We start from the raw sequence: 16,122 nt of genomic DNA on the forward strand, positions 1-16,122 counted from the left end.
TCTGTTTACGCTAAAACTACAACCCTACCATTCCTCCCCAGATGCCCACACTATTTCCCTCCCCTGGATAAATAACTGTAATAGCTTTTGCAGGCGGTATCAGCAGCTTTAACCCTTTTCAAAGTGACATCATTCACGAAACATAACCTTGATACGCACGCACAGCCTTCACAGGAAACCCTCCTGTTCCCCCCTCTCCTTCCCATGCCTCCTTTTCCTGGCAGAGCAGGCTTTCCCTCTGGAGAGGGTGGAATGCTCTGGAAAAGGACAGGTGGCTCTTCTTACCTCCAAGGGAAACTCCGCCATCTAACTAGCATCTGCCTCACTGGTCATAAGTAAAACTTGCTTGCAAAGAGAGGCCTTGATTTCAGCCTCTTGAATCTGGATCACAAAGTACACATTCAAACGTACAGGCTGGAGAAATGGCTCAATGGCTAATATAGCACCTGAGCCAGGTGGGGGTGGTACCCTCCATTAGCCCCAGCACTCAGGAGGCAGAGGCAGGCAGATCTCTGTGAGTTGGAGGCCAGCCTGGTCTAAAATGGGAGTTCCAGGGCAGCCAGAGCTGTTATACAGAGAAACCCTATCTCAACCAAAAAAAAAAAAAAAAAAAAGCACTCACTGTTCTTGTCAAAGGACCTGGGTTCTATTGATGTTTAATAAGGATCAAGAGAAACAAAGTGAATGGCTCACTACAAGGTTCAGTTCCCAACACCGGCATGGTGGCTCACAGGCCTGTAGGCACATATGAAGTACACATACATGCAAGAAAACACTCAAGTACACATTAAATAAGAGTAAAAAGGAAAAAGCTTAAGTACATACACATAACTATTTTTTTGAGATAGGATCGATCTCTGTAGCCCTGGCTGTCCTGGAACTTACTATGTAGACCAAGCTGGCCTCAGAAACTCAGAGATCCTCCCATCTCTGATCCTTCCTAAGTATTAGGATAAAAGGTATATGCTCTTAATCCCAGCACTGGGGTGTCAGGGAGTGAATCCTTGAGTCTGGGGCCAGTGTGTTCTATAGAGCAAGTTTCAGACAGCCGGGACAGCACAAAAACCTTGTCTCAAAAATCCCAAAATATTTAAATAAGTTACATGGAGAAGTAAACTTCTCAGACCCTGAAATCATGCCTATTTTCAGCTCAATCAGCTAAACTTTGAGGGTTACCTTTTGGTGGCGTGGGAATTATGTAAATTCTTCAGTGCCTTCCTGACATAAAGAAATAAAAATGTCTCTCCATCTGCTTCTTAATTATTCCAGACTACCACCATAGTTCATGAGATCCACTAGGCAGAAGCTGAGTCACAGGCCACTGAGAACAGAGCACCAGCTTCGCTTCTCTGTGCACATCTGAAGCCTTCAAACATGCACCCTGCATCCTCCTCCAGACCCCAGTCCAGTCTAAGGTGGTGGTTAAGAGAAGGGAGGGTGCTATTTGTCAGGCCCGAGCTAGTCACTGGGTGAGTGGCCCCTCCCTGCTGGCCTGCCAGCTCATGGCAGGACTGGAGGGTGAGGGCCCAGAGCCAGCAGTTCCCTTTCAATTAGCCAACAGTGGCAGAACATTCTAGGGAACTTTATCTTCTGGTTCTGGTCTCTGGAACTGAATCATCAGTGTGGGTCTGTAGGCCAGCCTACCCACCTGTAAGTTGTCCATGATCATGCTTCATGTCTACACACTGTGAAACTCTTGACTACAAGGTTCCATGAGGCAAGCTTACCTGCCTGCCAGGTCTTAAGCTTTTGGAAGAAAGTGTGACACTTGGCTTTGCCTACATCAGAGTCCCAGGTACTTGGCAGAAGCCCAGGGAAAAATAATGAAGATGGGTTCTCAAACCTCTAAGGTCCTCACTTCTCAGTGTATGAACTGTGGTGTCCCTGAGGAAGTGACATCACCTCTTACACAGTGGGAAACAGACACTGTTGGGGGTGTGAAGTCAGACCATAGGAATCATAGTCATGTTCCCTGGTGGCTTTCTCTCTGAAGCAGTAATCACCATTTATCATGTCTTTTTTTTTTTTTTTTTTTTTTTTTTTTAATTTCCCACTAGGATTCCAATGTGACAAAAAATTATTCTCCCCTAAAACAGAAGCTGGCACTGTGTAGGTTCTTGGTAAATATTTGCTGAAAAAAATGAAGTTAGCAGGACTTGGTGAAGCACACCTCTAATCCCAGCACTCAGGAGGCAGAAGCAGGTGGATCCCTTTAAATACAAGGTTAACCTGGCCTGCAAAGTGAGTTCTTGGCCAGCCAGCCTGTCTTTAAAAAGAAGAAAAAAATGAAACTTAAAAAGAGAAAAATAGCCAGTTAGTAGTGGTCTTTAAGTCCAGCACTCAGAAAACAGATGCAGGATGGTCTCTGTGAGTTCCAGGACAGCTAGAGCTGACACAGAGAAACCCTGTCTTGGAAAAAGGAAACAGAAAAAATAAAAGTGATAAACGCCCAATACGTAGAGGTTAGGCAGATGAGATGGTGCACCTGTGTAATCCCAGCTCTGACTGAGGCTGGTAGTCTGCCGTAAGTTATGGCCCTGCCTACACAGCATTAAGTTGCATGCTGGAGGGATGGCTCAGTGTAAAGAGCATCGCCACCTTTTCAGAGGAGCAGAGTTCAGTTCCCAACACCCATGAGGCACAGCTAACAGCTATACTCCAGGGAACTGATGTCTCTTCTCATCTGCAGGCACCAGGCACACACTGGGGTTCAGACATTTATGTAGGCTAAACAGATATACATGAAAATTTTTAAAAAGCAGGCGGTGGTGCTCAGGAGGCAGAGGCAGGTGGATTTCTGAGTTTGAGGTCAGCATGGTCTACAGCGTGAATTCTGGGACAGCCAAGGACTACACAGTGAAACCCTGTCTTGAAACACCAATAAAATAAAAAGTAAATGGTTTCCATTGTGATTAAGACGGCATTTTAAAATGGGGCCAGAGGGATGGTTCAGCAGGTGAAGATACAGACTGTTAAGCCTGAGAACCTGGGTTTGATCTAGGTCCTATTCCTTAAAGTTGTCCTGATCTTCCAGAGTGCACACATGCACTCACATGCCTGCATGCGTGCGTGCAAGCACACACACACACACACCCTGTTCATAAAAAATTAAAATATAAGAAAATTCAGTCTCTGAGCTAGGTGTAGTGGCAAATGCCTACAATCCCCGCACTGCGGTGTCTTTAATCCCAGCACTCCTGAGGCAGAGGCAGATGGGTCCTCTGAGTTACAGGTCAGTCTGGTCTACAGAGTGAGACCCTGGAAAACATAAAAATAAGTGGGTAAATTTTTAGAAAGGCTGAGGCAGATTTAAGAGCAAGCAAGGTGATTTCGAAGGCAAAGGTACTCGCTTAAAACTGGCAATCTGAGTTCCATTCCTAGAATCCACATACAGACAATGAAATTTTTATTTTTCAAGAAATAGTTTGTGACTAGCTTGAGCTTCATAGCAAAACCTTGTGTCAAAATAACTTAAAAAAAAAAATCAATCTCCAGAATCTAACTGAAAACTGTAATTGAGTCAGAAATACAAGCTGGAAACTGGCTGGTAAGTCAGTTTCCACCCAGAACAACTGTCTCACCTTCCTAGGACACGGGAGGTCATCTCAGAAACTCAGATAGACCACAACCATGGATTAGATGCTAAATGTAAAGTACTCTGCAGAGTGTTCATCAGCATTAAGCACTCAACAAACACTGGTCCTCAGTATTCATTTTAGTAAAACTCCAACTAGAAGGGGCCTGGGAGTCCAATACAGAGTTGCTAAGCACCTAAATAAAGCATCGCAGTCCAGCACACTCCCTTAATGCTTATCTACCTGAATCTGTGTACTTGAGGAGAGAGATCCTGTCTATAATGTTATCTTGATGCTTTGGGGTTTTTTTCCCCCTTCAATGTTAAACCCAAGGCAGGCTCTACCACTGACCTTACTACATGTGCTGATTATAACAAGTGAGTGGCTAGAGAGATGTCTTATCGGTTAAGAGCACTTGTCACTCTTATACAGGACTGAGGTTTGGTTCCCAGCACCCATGAAGCAGCTCGGGGTCATTTTTTCAGTTCCATGGAATCTAACACTCTCTTGTAGTATGCACAGGGCACCAGGCACACACATGGTTCATGTGCATAAATGCAGACTAAATGTTTATGCATGTAAAATAAAATCTTTAAAAAGAAATTAAAAAAACATTCTAATGCCAGGCATGGTGGCTCACACCTTTAATCCAGCACTTTGGAGGCAGAGGCTGGCAGATCTGTGACTTGGAGGCCTGTGGCAAGTTTCAGGCCAACATGGGTCTTACACTGTTTCCCTGACTACACTGTAAGTTCCTGAAAGCAGTGGCCACAAAGTAGGTGATTGATAACTCTAAGTCATTATTTTAACTCATTTGCATTGTAAATTTCCTAGCATATACCACCACTACCACAGGGTAGTGTACACAGATCAATGGGACATTGCAAACTGTCAATATTGAAAAGGGTGCATTTGTGTATGTACACACAGGCCCTGAGGATTGAGTCCAGCTCCTCTCAAATGTTTGGCAATTACTCTATCAGTGTGCTGCTGTAAGATTGATTGATTGATTGATTGATTGATTGATTGATTTGGTTTGGTTTGGATTTTCAAGACAGGGTTTCTCTGTGTAGCTTTGGAGCCTGTCTGGAACTTGCTTTGTAGACCAGGCTGGCCTCGAACTCACAGAGATCCGCCTGCCTCTGCCTCTCAAGTGCTGGTATTAAAGGGGGTGCACCACTACTGCCTGACTGCTATAGGACGCTTACAGGTACACAGTGCAGAAGAGACTGGTCCAGTCTGTGGTTGGATCAAAGTCAGGAAAAAACTTCCGAGGAACTGATGTGAAGAGCTGGACTCTAAGGGAGAGAGAAGCCTTAGCTAAGCTGTCTGTTGGGGAAGCACCCTGGGCAGATGCTGAAGCAGCAGTCACATTTGTGCTGTGAGAACAGAAAGGGCACCCATCAGCCCTAGCTGTAGGGAACTGAGGATAGGGTCGGCTGTGAAATACAAGTAGGCACTATAGGAACTGAGTGAGAGCCAGTGAAGCTGGAAGGTGGAAGCCTAGCATCTAGCAGGCTTACTGCCGGGCATATTCTGGAGAAACCCTGGGAAACAGGGATGCACATGCAATCCCAAGCAAGTGTGAACAGTTCAAACACTCATCAGTGGGAGAGAGTGTGAACTGCCCAGCATGTCTTAGTTTGCGTTCCTCAGGAAACAGACTGAATGCTAGGTGTGGTGGTAGGAAGATCAGGTGTTCAGGCTATGTGAAATTATCTCCAAGAAAAAGCAGGGAGAAGAGAAGCTGTTAAGCTTGCAGTACATTGGCTTTTGGAGTTTCGAGTGAGTGAAAGGAGGAGGGGCCTGGAAGAATAATTCAATGGGAAGGGTACTGAAGAAAGCCCCTTTTTACAGAGGAATTTTAAGGCAGAATTCACCTCCTGGCTCCTGGTCAAAGGCTTGCCCCACTGACCCACCTCTATATTCATCAAAAACTATTTTATCTCTAGTGGTACCCATCATTCTGTCTCAAAAATTGACTCCTTTGGAGACTATAAGAACAACACTGTGGCGGGTGGTGGTGCAGGCCTTTAATCCTAGCGGGGTGGGGTGGGCAGACAGAGGCAGGTGGATCTCTGTGAGTTTGAGGCCAGCTTGGTCTACAGAGTGAGTTTCAAGACAGCCACGGCTATTAAACACAGAGAAATCCTGATCCAAAAAAAAAAAAAAAAAAAAAAAACACAAACCATACTGTATATTTATGTGTCTGGCTTATTTTACTTATATATTTAAGATTCATCTAATAGTAATGCCTGTCACATGTGCCTCTTTTTTGTTTGTTTGTTTTTTTCCAGAATGGGTTTCTCTATTGCTTTGGAGCCTGTCCTGGCACTCACTCTGTAGACCAGTCTGGCCTAGAACTCACAGAGATCAGCCTGCCTCTGCCTCCTGAGTGCTGGGACTAAAGGCATGCACCACCAACGCCCACCTCAAATTTGCCTCTTTTTGAGGACTATTTATAGCCTCAAGTTTTTTGTTTTTTATTTTTTTTATGTGCATTGGTGTTTTGCTGCATATTTGTCTATATAAGGGTGTCAGGCCCCTAGAACTGGAGTTACAGAGGTTGTGAACCGCCATATGTGTGCTGGGAATCAAAGTCAGGACCTGTGGAAGAGCAGCCAGTGCTCTTAACTGCTGAACCATCTCTCCAGCTCCAATATAGTCTTAATGGATTGCTGAGACTCCTGATCCTCCTGCTTGTTCCCAGGTGCTGGCAGTCCATTTGGGGCTGATTACTACATTGTCTTGTTGGTTTGGTGGATTCCATTGTCTGTTGGTTTGGTGTTTTTTTTTTATTGGTTGGGTTTTGTTTTTATTTCTGTTTTTGAGACAATCTCTCTCTCTCTCTTTACTACTTAGCCCAGGCTAGCCTTGAACTTAATCTGCAGTTCACAGTAGCTTTAAACTTGCTATCCTTGCCTGGCAGTGGTGGCACACATCTTTAACCCCAGCACTCAGGAAGCAAAGGCAGGCGGATCTCTGTGAGTTGGAGGCTAGCCTGGTCTACAAAACTACACAGAGAAACCCTTTCTCAAAAAAATCAAAAGCAAAATAAAAAAAAACCTCGTAGTTATCCTACTACATTGGCTTCTCAAGTGCTGAGGTTACAGGCATGGCCCTTTGAGCCATGCCACTTATTCACTGTCAGGAATACACCCGTTTTATTTCCATATTCATCCACTGATAGACATCTTCTGTGTTTCCACCCTTGGGGCTATTGCAAACCATTAGTATTCTCTTTCTTAGATTGACGAAGATAAATTATTTTTAGACCATACACATATGTTTATATTCTAATTTTTTAAGCTTAGCACTTGTGATATTTTGAAATATGTGTGATCTTCATCCCAGTTTCCTGGCTTACAACTTCAAAAAGCTTTTGAATCTCCAAAGTGATTTGTCTTTTTATATGGTAATGAGTTGAGTGCTGCCTGGCAGGCTCCTGGCCGCTTCAGAATGAGTGCTGGGTGACCAGAATGTCTAAGAACCTTAAAGGGTGGGAACCTTCAGCTCCACTTGCTACCTAGGATGCAGGTTGTGCTGAAGGTAAAGTTGATCGCCAATGCCCAGTGATTAATCAATCATGGGTATGCAATAAAATCACCATAAAAATCCAGGAGGGGCCTTAGGAGGGGGTACAGCTGCTTGCGTGGCATGTTCAAGGACCTAGGATCCATCCCCCACATCGCAAAACAAAGCCGAAAATAAATGAAGGTACAAAGTAGTACCTAGGCTGGGTAGTGGTGGCCCACACCTTTAATCCCGGCACTCACTTGGGAGGCAGATCTCTGAGTCTGTGGCCAGCCTGGTCTACAGGGTGAGTTTCGGGACATTCAGGGCTCTTACACAGAGAAATCCTCTTGAAAAACAAAAGATGTCCATCTCTTCATCTATATTGTTTGTGCTGTTTTGTTGTTTTAACTTTGAAACATTTATCTGCTTGCCCACCTCATCCATTATCCTCAGGAAAATAGAGGACTGTGGAGTGAATGTCACCCTTTAACCTTTGGTCACAGCAGCAAGCTCTTGCTCTCTTGGACTCAGAGCCTTCTTTGAAATGATCAACATCTGTGTTCTTGGTAATGCCCTTGATAACCAAAAGGTGCACTTAAGCACATCCTCTACCCCTCAGTAATACCCCAGTCCGTAGACTGTCAGACCTGAGTTACACTAGAGAACACCTAGCCAGTGTGCCCTGTAGATACTGGAGAATCGAGTAGTTGATTGGTACTTTGGAGAAATTCCCATACTTTGATGACTAAAGGTCACAAGAGTTTTATATTTGGGAGAATCTAGGGGAATATGCTGAGTGTTTCTTCCTATAATCTCAGAACTCCACCATGTTCATCCCCACACATGCCCACAATTGTACAATTTTTTTACTTTGCTTGACAATAATCCCCCAAAGTAGGGTTTTTTGTTTACCTTTTGCTAATCTTTTTTCCCCAGTACTGGCCTCCATGCATGACTAGCGAGCACTACCAGTTTAGCTATACTTTCTGTTATTTAAGATTAGGTCCTAGGTAATTGAAACTGGTCTTGAACTCTCTGTGTAGCTAAGAATGACCCTGAATTTTCTTCCCCTCCACCTCCCACATGCTGGGATTACCTGCACACACCACAATGTCTGGCTTCAAACGTAGCCCACTGATGCTCTGACCCAGTTTGCCCATGATGAAATCCTGACTAGCAGCTTTTTACCAATTGATATACTGTTAGGTTATCTTTATAAATCATGCTCTAAACTGACATTTTGCTATCAGATAAGACCACAGTAAGTGGCAATGCATAAATGAGTGGGGTTTGTTTTGTTTTCACTTAAAAAGATGGAGATGTGGCTTGCCAGTTAAGAGCACTTACTGTTCTAGCAGATGACCTGAATTCAGTTCCCAGCATCCACATCAGGGTGAAACTCCAGCTCCAAGGTTCCACCGCCCTCTTCTGGCCTCCACAGGCAACTATACTCATGTCCAAACACACATGCACGCACGCACGCAAGCACGTGCGCACACACTTAATTTTATAAATAATAAATGAAGGCTGGAGAGATAGCTCAACAGTTGAAAGCTCTTGCTATACTGATGGAGGATGGATTTCTCTGGTCCTACATAGCAACTCACTGTTTCAGTGGATCCAATGTCTTCTCTTCTCTTTCCAAGAGCACCCTGCACACGTGTTACACATACATACATACAGGCAAACACCCACCCACATACATAAAAAGTCTCTAATAATAAATAGAAAAGTTTAGCCATGTGAGGCGCTCTTACCCCTAATATCAGGCAGGGCAATCAGCATGAATTTGAAGCCAGTCTAGGCTACAGAATGAGACTTTGTCTCAATAAATAAAAATAAAGAGGAAACAAAGTGTGGTGGTGCATGTCCATAATGACTAAAACTACCTTTTATGTTGTGATGTATATTTCTTAAATTTTATGTATATGAGTGCTCTGTTTGCATGTACAACATTATGCCGGAAGAAAGCATCAGATCTCATTATAGATGGTTGTGAACCACCATGTGGTTGCTGGGAATTGAACTCAGGACCTCTGGAAGAACAGCCAGTTCTCTTAACTGCTGAGCCATCTCTCCAGCCCCCATGATGTACATCTTACTTTAAATTAGCATAAACACTCAGGGAGATAATGCAGACAGTTTCTGGCTAGGGCCAGCAAGCTGGCTCAGCAGGTGAGAGCTGGCTCAGCTTGATGAACCTGAGCTCTATCCCTTTTACCCAAACGGTGGAAGGAGGGAACCCACTCCTACAAGTTGTCCTCTGACCTCCATACAAGGAATTTTGGCAAGTATGCACCCACATTCACACCCACAGATTTTATTTTTTATTTTGGTTTTTTAAGACAGTGTTTCTTTGTGTAGCTTTGGCTGTCCTGGAACTAGCTCTATAGACCAGGCTAGCCTCCAACTCACAGAGATCCACCTGTATCTGCCTCCTGAGTGCTAGGACTAAGGGCATGTGCCACCACTGCCTGGAAAAAAAAAATTAAAGACAGGGTCTAGCTGGACAGTAATGGCCCATGCCTTTAATCCCAGCACTTGGGAGGCAGATGCAGGAGTATCTCTCCAGCCTAGTCTACAGAGCTAGTTCTAAGACAGCCAAGACTATGAAATTAAAACAAAACAAAATAAAGATAGGGCCTCATCCTGGAGCCCTAGCTGGCCTAGAACTTACTAGTAGACCAAGCTGGCCTGAAGCTCACAGATACCTCAGATACCTGCTCTAACCTCTGCCTCCTGAGTGCTAGGATTAAAGGCTGACACACCACGGGTTTAGAAACAGCAGAGATGGAGAGAGGAAGTGGGGTAAGAATCCATGTCAGCCTGAGAGACCTTGTGTCAAGGCAGAGAAGGACATAACTCAGTGGTAAAGCACACATCTATGCCTAGTACCACTGGGGGGTGATGGGGGAGGGGGGAGGGGTGAGGTAGATGTTCATATGGTGCTAAAGCTTTGTGACTGTAGTGAGGATTTGATTCGAAGCCATTTCTACGTACACCTAATGTATTAGCCCTAATTAAAATTTGTAATTTCCCAGGCTGGGCAGATGGTATGGCTGATAAGGTGCTTGCTTTTCAAGTGCAAGGACTGGGGTTTGGATTCCCAGAGCCCACATAGAAGCCTTGCTGCGCTAGTGGACTACCTGCAGACTGTTTGTGAGGCAGAGATAGATCCCTGGGCAAGCGAGCTAGCTAGCCTAGCCAATCACAAGCTCTGGGTACAGGAAGAGATCCTGCCTTAGTAAATGAAGAGGAGAGCTGTCCGTCCAGACAAATGACATCAACTTCTAGCTTCCACTTGGAAGTGCCCACACACACACACACACACACACACACACACACACACACACACACCTTTTTAGTTTGCCATTATAAAAGTCAAGGGGTAGGGTTATGAAGAGGAAGAGTTAAATCCTTCTGAGCAGGGAAGTCAGGCCAAATACAGGGCAGACAGCTTTTGGCTCCCTGCCAGCAGCACCAGGTTTGGAGGCCAGCTGCTGCCCTCTTGTCTGATGAATGAAACAGTGACAGCCTGTGGGAGAAGGTGGCAGTCATCAGACCCCAGGCCACAGACAGAGTCCTTCTGGGACACAAAAGACTACTAGACAGGTGAGCAGAACCTGCCTGACCTTGCCTTCAAAGAGCTGTTTCCCAGGTGAGAAGATAAGTCTCCCAAGAAAGGTACCTGGCAGTACAAGGAGATAAAGGTCTCCTGCACTGTGAACACACCCTCATTACAGCCTTCTCTTTGTATGCTGGAGTTATTTATTTACAGAGCATTTCAGCAGGGAGACCAGGGATCCTTCCTTCAGACGTTTATGGAACTACTGTATACCCAGATCCTGACCAGGATCAATGGTATCCAGTAGATGTTTGGATTCGATGATGAGCTCAGACCTAGCATCTAATAGGTGCTCAATAAGTGCTCGTTCAACTGAATAGTAAACAAATCACTTGCACCAAGCTTAGCATTGTTAAATATGCAACGGCATGAAGGACTGAAGAAATTCTGAAATATTGGAACCTGCATTGTTTTGGAGCCTGTCCTGGAACTCACTCAGTAGACCAGGCTTGTCTCAAACTCACAGAGATCCACCTGCCTCTGCCTCCTAAGTGCTGGGATCAAAGGTATGCACCACCAATACCTGGCTTATTTGGTTTTTCAAGACTGGGTTTCTCTCTGTTGCCCAGGATGTCCTGGAACTCTTTCTGTAGACCAGACTGGTCTCGAGCTTAGAGATCCACCTGCCTGTTCCAGGCACCACAAGTGGAGACAAGATCAGAAATTGAAGATTATCCTTAGCTACACACAAGTTTAAAGCCAGCCTGGGCTTCCTGAGGTATTCCTCCATCTCAAAACAAAGCCATCAGATTCAGTATCTGATGATAGCCTGCTTCCAGGCTCATTGATGGAGTATGAGTTGTGGTAGAAGAGACAAGTGTCCTTTGGGGCTTCTTTTATGAGGATGTGGATCCCAATCATAAGGGAGAGGACAGGACTTCATCAGATAACGCTTTCCAGGTGAGAAGGTGAGAAACCCCTGAGGTGATTTTCCACAGTGTAGTAAGCTAAATAATGGCCACATCTCTTGGGACCTGTGATCATAACATCTTAGATGAGAAAGGCTTTAGAAAGGCGATTTTTTTTTTTTTTTGGCATGGTTTCTCTGGGTAGCCCTGGCTGCTCTGGAACTCCTTTCTAGAGCAGGCTAGCTTCAAGTTCAGAGATCTGCCTGCCTCCTAAGTCCTAAGATTAAAGGGGTGTGCTGCTGTGCCTGGCAAACTGTACCTTTTAGAAAGTCTCTTCTGGTTGCTCTTACTGAATGGGCTCTAGAAGAATTAAAAATAGCCATAGAAGAATTGGGCCAGGGTGAATGGTGAGGCACCCTGGACACAATAGGCAAGAGGAAGCCGGAGGAAAAGGCTCTGATCTTAAGGAAATATTAAAGACCAGAGTTGGCCAGGTTTTCTGATGGACTGGATGGTGAGGGAGGACACTGAGAAGGAAGGGGACTGGAGTGTCTCCTCAGGTGACAGAGTTTTCCTGGGAAGCGGGGTGTTTTTATGTGATTAGCCTGGAATAGTTCTCTGAGAAATAAATTCCCTTAGTCTAAAAGGTTTTTATGAGCTAGGGCAGAGGATTAAAGGCAGCCAGGCTCCAGAGAAATATCAGGGTCAGAAGACTTCGGAGTACGGAGACTTTTAATCCAAACCTTAAAACGTTTTGATTCTTCACTCCCTGAGCTCAGAGTGTCACTTTAAATACGTGTTTGGCAACATCAACTGTTCTATTTTTCTTTTTAATTATACAAAGAAAGATTCTGGAAATGGCCCAGCTCCAGACTGGAGGAGGCAAGGGAAATTTGGCAACAGCAGCTGAAGGCAGAGACACCAACTTAAAAAAAAAAAAAAAAAGATTTCAAATCTTTTTGAAGGAGCTGCGAGACCAGGCTCCCTACTACCTTGAACTTGATGTGGTCAGGCCTGACTCAGGACTTCTAAAAGGAGTTCGATAGACTCACCAGCTCAGAATGGACACCAGACAGATGGACGAGTGTCTGGATAAAAATATCTCACACTAATGCTGGACTTGTGCTTTGAGTTTCCTTCGGGCTCCGGCTGTCTTCCCCTTTTCATTCTACGGGCAGCAGACCTTTTGTTGGTACTGCCGGCTGTATGCCAGGCACTGGGTCAAACCGTGTGTGGATTCTGTTTGTGCACCCAACCACCTGAGTAGACATTATCTTCATACCTGATTTCTGCATATGGTATTTGAAGCCCTCGAGTCCATCCTATCCTCTTAACCTGCTCTGGTCTGCATCTCTGGGATTCATCCTCATGGCTGGTTCCATCAACAGGCTTTCTGCACAGACCAGAGCAATGGGAGGCAGGGGCAAGAGCGGACAGTGGGACCTCCTGGAAGGGAGGGTGGCAGTTGCTTTTAACCTGCAGGGGCTTCGGCCGCTCTAGTTTTCCTTTCTCCACTTCCTAAGGCAGTTCCATATCTGTTCCTTTACCCCGGTACCTGTTTTTCCTGTTTGCATCCTCAGAGATGACTCTTGGTAAATAACAGATTAGTTGATTCATTAGATGTGCTGTGGGGCTGCCTTCATTCTTTGATCCCGGCACAGCCCAGCCCTCGAGAGGGAAAATAGCCACCGTTTATTGAGCACTGTGCCGACTGCCAGACAAATGTTCTGTCACAAAACACTCGTAACAACCCTGGCTGCCTGGTGCCATTGTGACTCCCACTTGACAGATGGAGCCTAGACAGGTTGGGATGTTTGCCCAAAGTAGCTGAGTTATATACACTGTCAAACCCGGAGTCCAAATCCAGGTGTACCTACCTCACACAGTGATCTATGATTTTCCTTATTTCTGAGTGTACTTTCAGTCCCCTGAGAAATAAGGATTCAACCTCTCTGGAAGCCTCCTCTTTAGGACACTCCAGGGTCCTGAGAGTAATCTCTCAAGCTGCCATTAAGAAAGCACTGTGATCTACAGAGTTCAGAGATCCATTTGTTTATCTTTTTTTTTTTTTTTTTTTTCCTTGAGACAAGGTCTAATTATATAGTCCAGGCTGGTCTCAAACTCTTATCTCCTACCACAGCCTCATAAATGCTGGGATTACAGGGGCGCACGACCACACCCAGTTAACGGATTTATTGTCTCAGATCTGGAGGTCAGAAGGCAGCTAGCAACTACAGCCTCCTCACTCCTGCCAAGTGGGGCACTCTTCTCTGAAGGTTTTAGGGGACGAGGATGATCTGTTTCGGCTTTTTATCCCAGCCTCTGCCTCCAGTGCCTTGTGTGTACTTCATCTTATGGATAGCTGCTGTCTTCTCTTGTGTTTCCTCACACCCTCACATCTCGTGTGTGTGTGTGTGTGTGTGTGTGTGTGTGTGTGTGTGTGTGTGTGGTTTTAATTTTGTGTGTGGTTTTTTTTTGTGTGTGTATGATTTTGTATCATGGGTGTGCGTGGTGCCCAGGGAGGTCAGAAGAAGGTGTCTGATACCCTGGAATTGGAATTAAATGGTGGTGAACCACCATGTGGGTGCTGGGAATTGAACCCAGATCCTCTAAAAAAACAAGGGCCTTAGCCGGGTGGTGGTGGTGCACGCCTTTAGTCCCAGCACTTGGAAGGCAGAGGCAGGTGGATCTCGGAGTTCTAGGCCAGCCTGGTCTACTGAGCAAGTTCTAGGACAGCCTCCAATGCAATGCAAAGAAACCCTGTATCAAAAAACCAAAAAGAAAAAAAAGAACAAGTACCTTTAACCACCGATGCATCTCTCCAGCCTGTGTGTGTGTACTTTTAGGACCCTGTAGGCCAGGCTGGCCTAGAATTCACTGTGTAGCCAAGGGTAGCTTGGAACTCTCAGCAGAATTCCTGCTCCATCCTGTCAAGGGCCAGGATTAGAGTCATAAGCCACCAAGCTGGGCTAACATCTCAGTTTTGCTTAAACAGCCAAGGTTCAGGGAGTAATTGGCCCAAGGTCACAATGCACCTGAGCAGCCAAAAGCACAACACATCTTAAGCATGTAGTAAACTCAAGACACTTGGATGCAGAAGACCTTAGTTGAGTGATTCCCAGACTTTACCTGAAGAACTTGCTAAAATCTTAATAGCTTGAATGGCTTTTTTTTTTTAAGTTTATATATATTTTTATGTATATTGAGTGTTTTGCCTGCACGTACATAAACCATGCACACGAAATGCCTGTAGAAGCCAGAAGAGGGTGTTGAATCCACTGGAACTGGAGTCAACAACCAGTTGTGAGCCACCATGTGGGTGCTGGAGAACACATCCTGATACTCTACTAAAGCAGCAAATGCTCTTAATCACTGAGCCAACTCAGGCTTTCTCTGTGTGGCCCTGGCTGTCCTGGAACTAGCTGTGTAGACCAGGCTGGCCTAGAACTCAGAGATCCCCCTGCCTCTGCCTTTGGAGTGCTGACATTAAAGGGGAGCTGTGGTGATATATGTTTATGATCTAATAAAGTCACTGACGATCAGAAAAGCAAAGCAGCCAAGCCAGTAGCTAGCTAGCTCTTACCTCTACCAAGGGCTGAGGAAATCCTGTCTTCCCTGTGACTGGAACCTACATCTCAGAATGCAGCCTGAGACAATGAATGGGCTCCTGTCTTTTATACACAGGCTTGAGCTCTGTGGACTGTGGACTCACTCTTATGTAGCCCTGGGTGGCCTTTAATGCAGAGAGAGCCATCTGCCTCTGTCTCCTGAGTCCTGGGATTAAAGTATGTGCCACCACTGCCTGGCTTCTATAGCTAAGTGGTGTATGGCTTTGCATGATCCCTCCTGGATCTAGGAAGGGAGACAAAGGTTACTGTGGGCCCTTCTATACTCTGGGATCAGCAGTTATGTTTAGGAGCCTTCCCTCCATCCTAGGTCTGGATATTTTTCTTTTCTGCTTTACTCTTTGGTGCCAGAATTAAACCCAGAACTACATGCTGAGCTTTTTTCTCATCTATACAGATGGGTTGATTGGTAATCAAATTCAAAATTGTCATGGTAAGGAGAGGAGGGGGGTTATGATGTGTCAAGAAAACCGTGTCAAGAGTAAAGGCCTGTCTTTAGTCAAGACTGCCAGATTCAATGCTTTAAATCAGTAGGTCTTTCTTTCCGGTGTCCAGACACTTTTCCCTCCAGACCTCAGACCCTCTCTCCAGCTAGGGGTTTCTCTGAACCGAAGGCATCTGTTGCCTTACTCATTGAACCTGTTTCTATACAAACACACTCTAAGAGTGCTCATGCTTTAGTTGGTGTCAGATCAGTACACAAATTGGCTAGACACTCTCAGATGCTACTCTGAGATAAAAGCCAAGACCAAAAGCAACTTGGGGAGAAAAGGTTTACACCTCCTAGGTCACTCCATGTCAGAGCAAGACTGAAGCAGGAATCGTAGAAAGCGGCTTTCTGGTGTGTGCTCAGAGAGCCCAGGGTTACCCACCTGGCCTGGGCAGCACCACTCAGAGTAGGCTGGGCCACTCAGTCAAGAAAATGTCCTACA

The sequence above is a fragment of the Phodopus roborovskii genome, unplaced genomic scaffold (assembly GCF_943737965.1).
Source record: "Phodopus roborovskii unplaced genomic scaffold, PHOROB, whole genome shotgun sequence".
Taxonomy (NCBI): domain Eukaryota; kingdom Metazoa; phylum Chordata; class Mammalia; order Rodentia; family Cricetidae; genus Phodopus; species Phodopus roborovskii.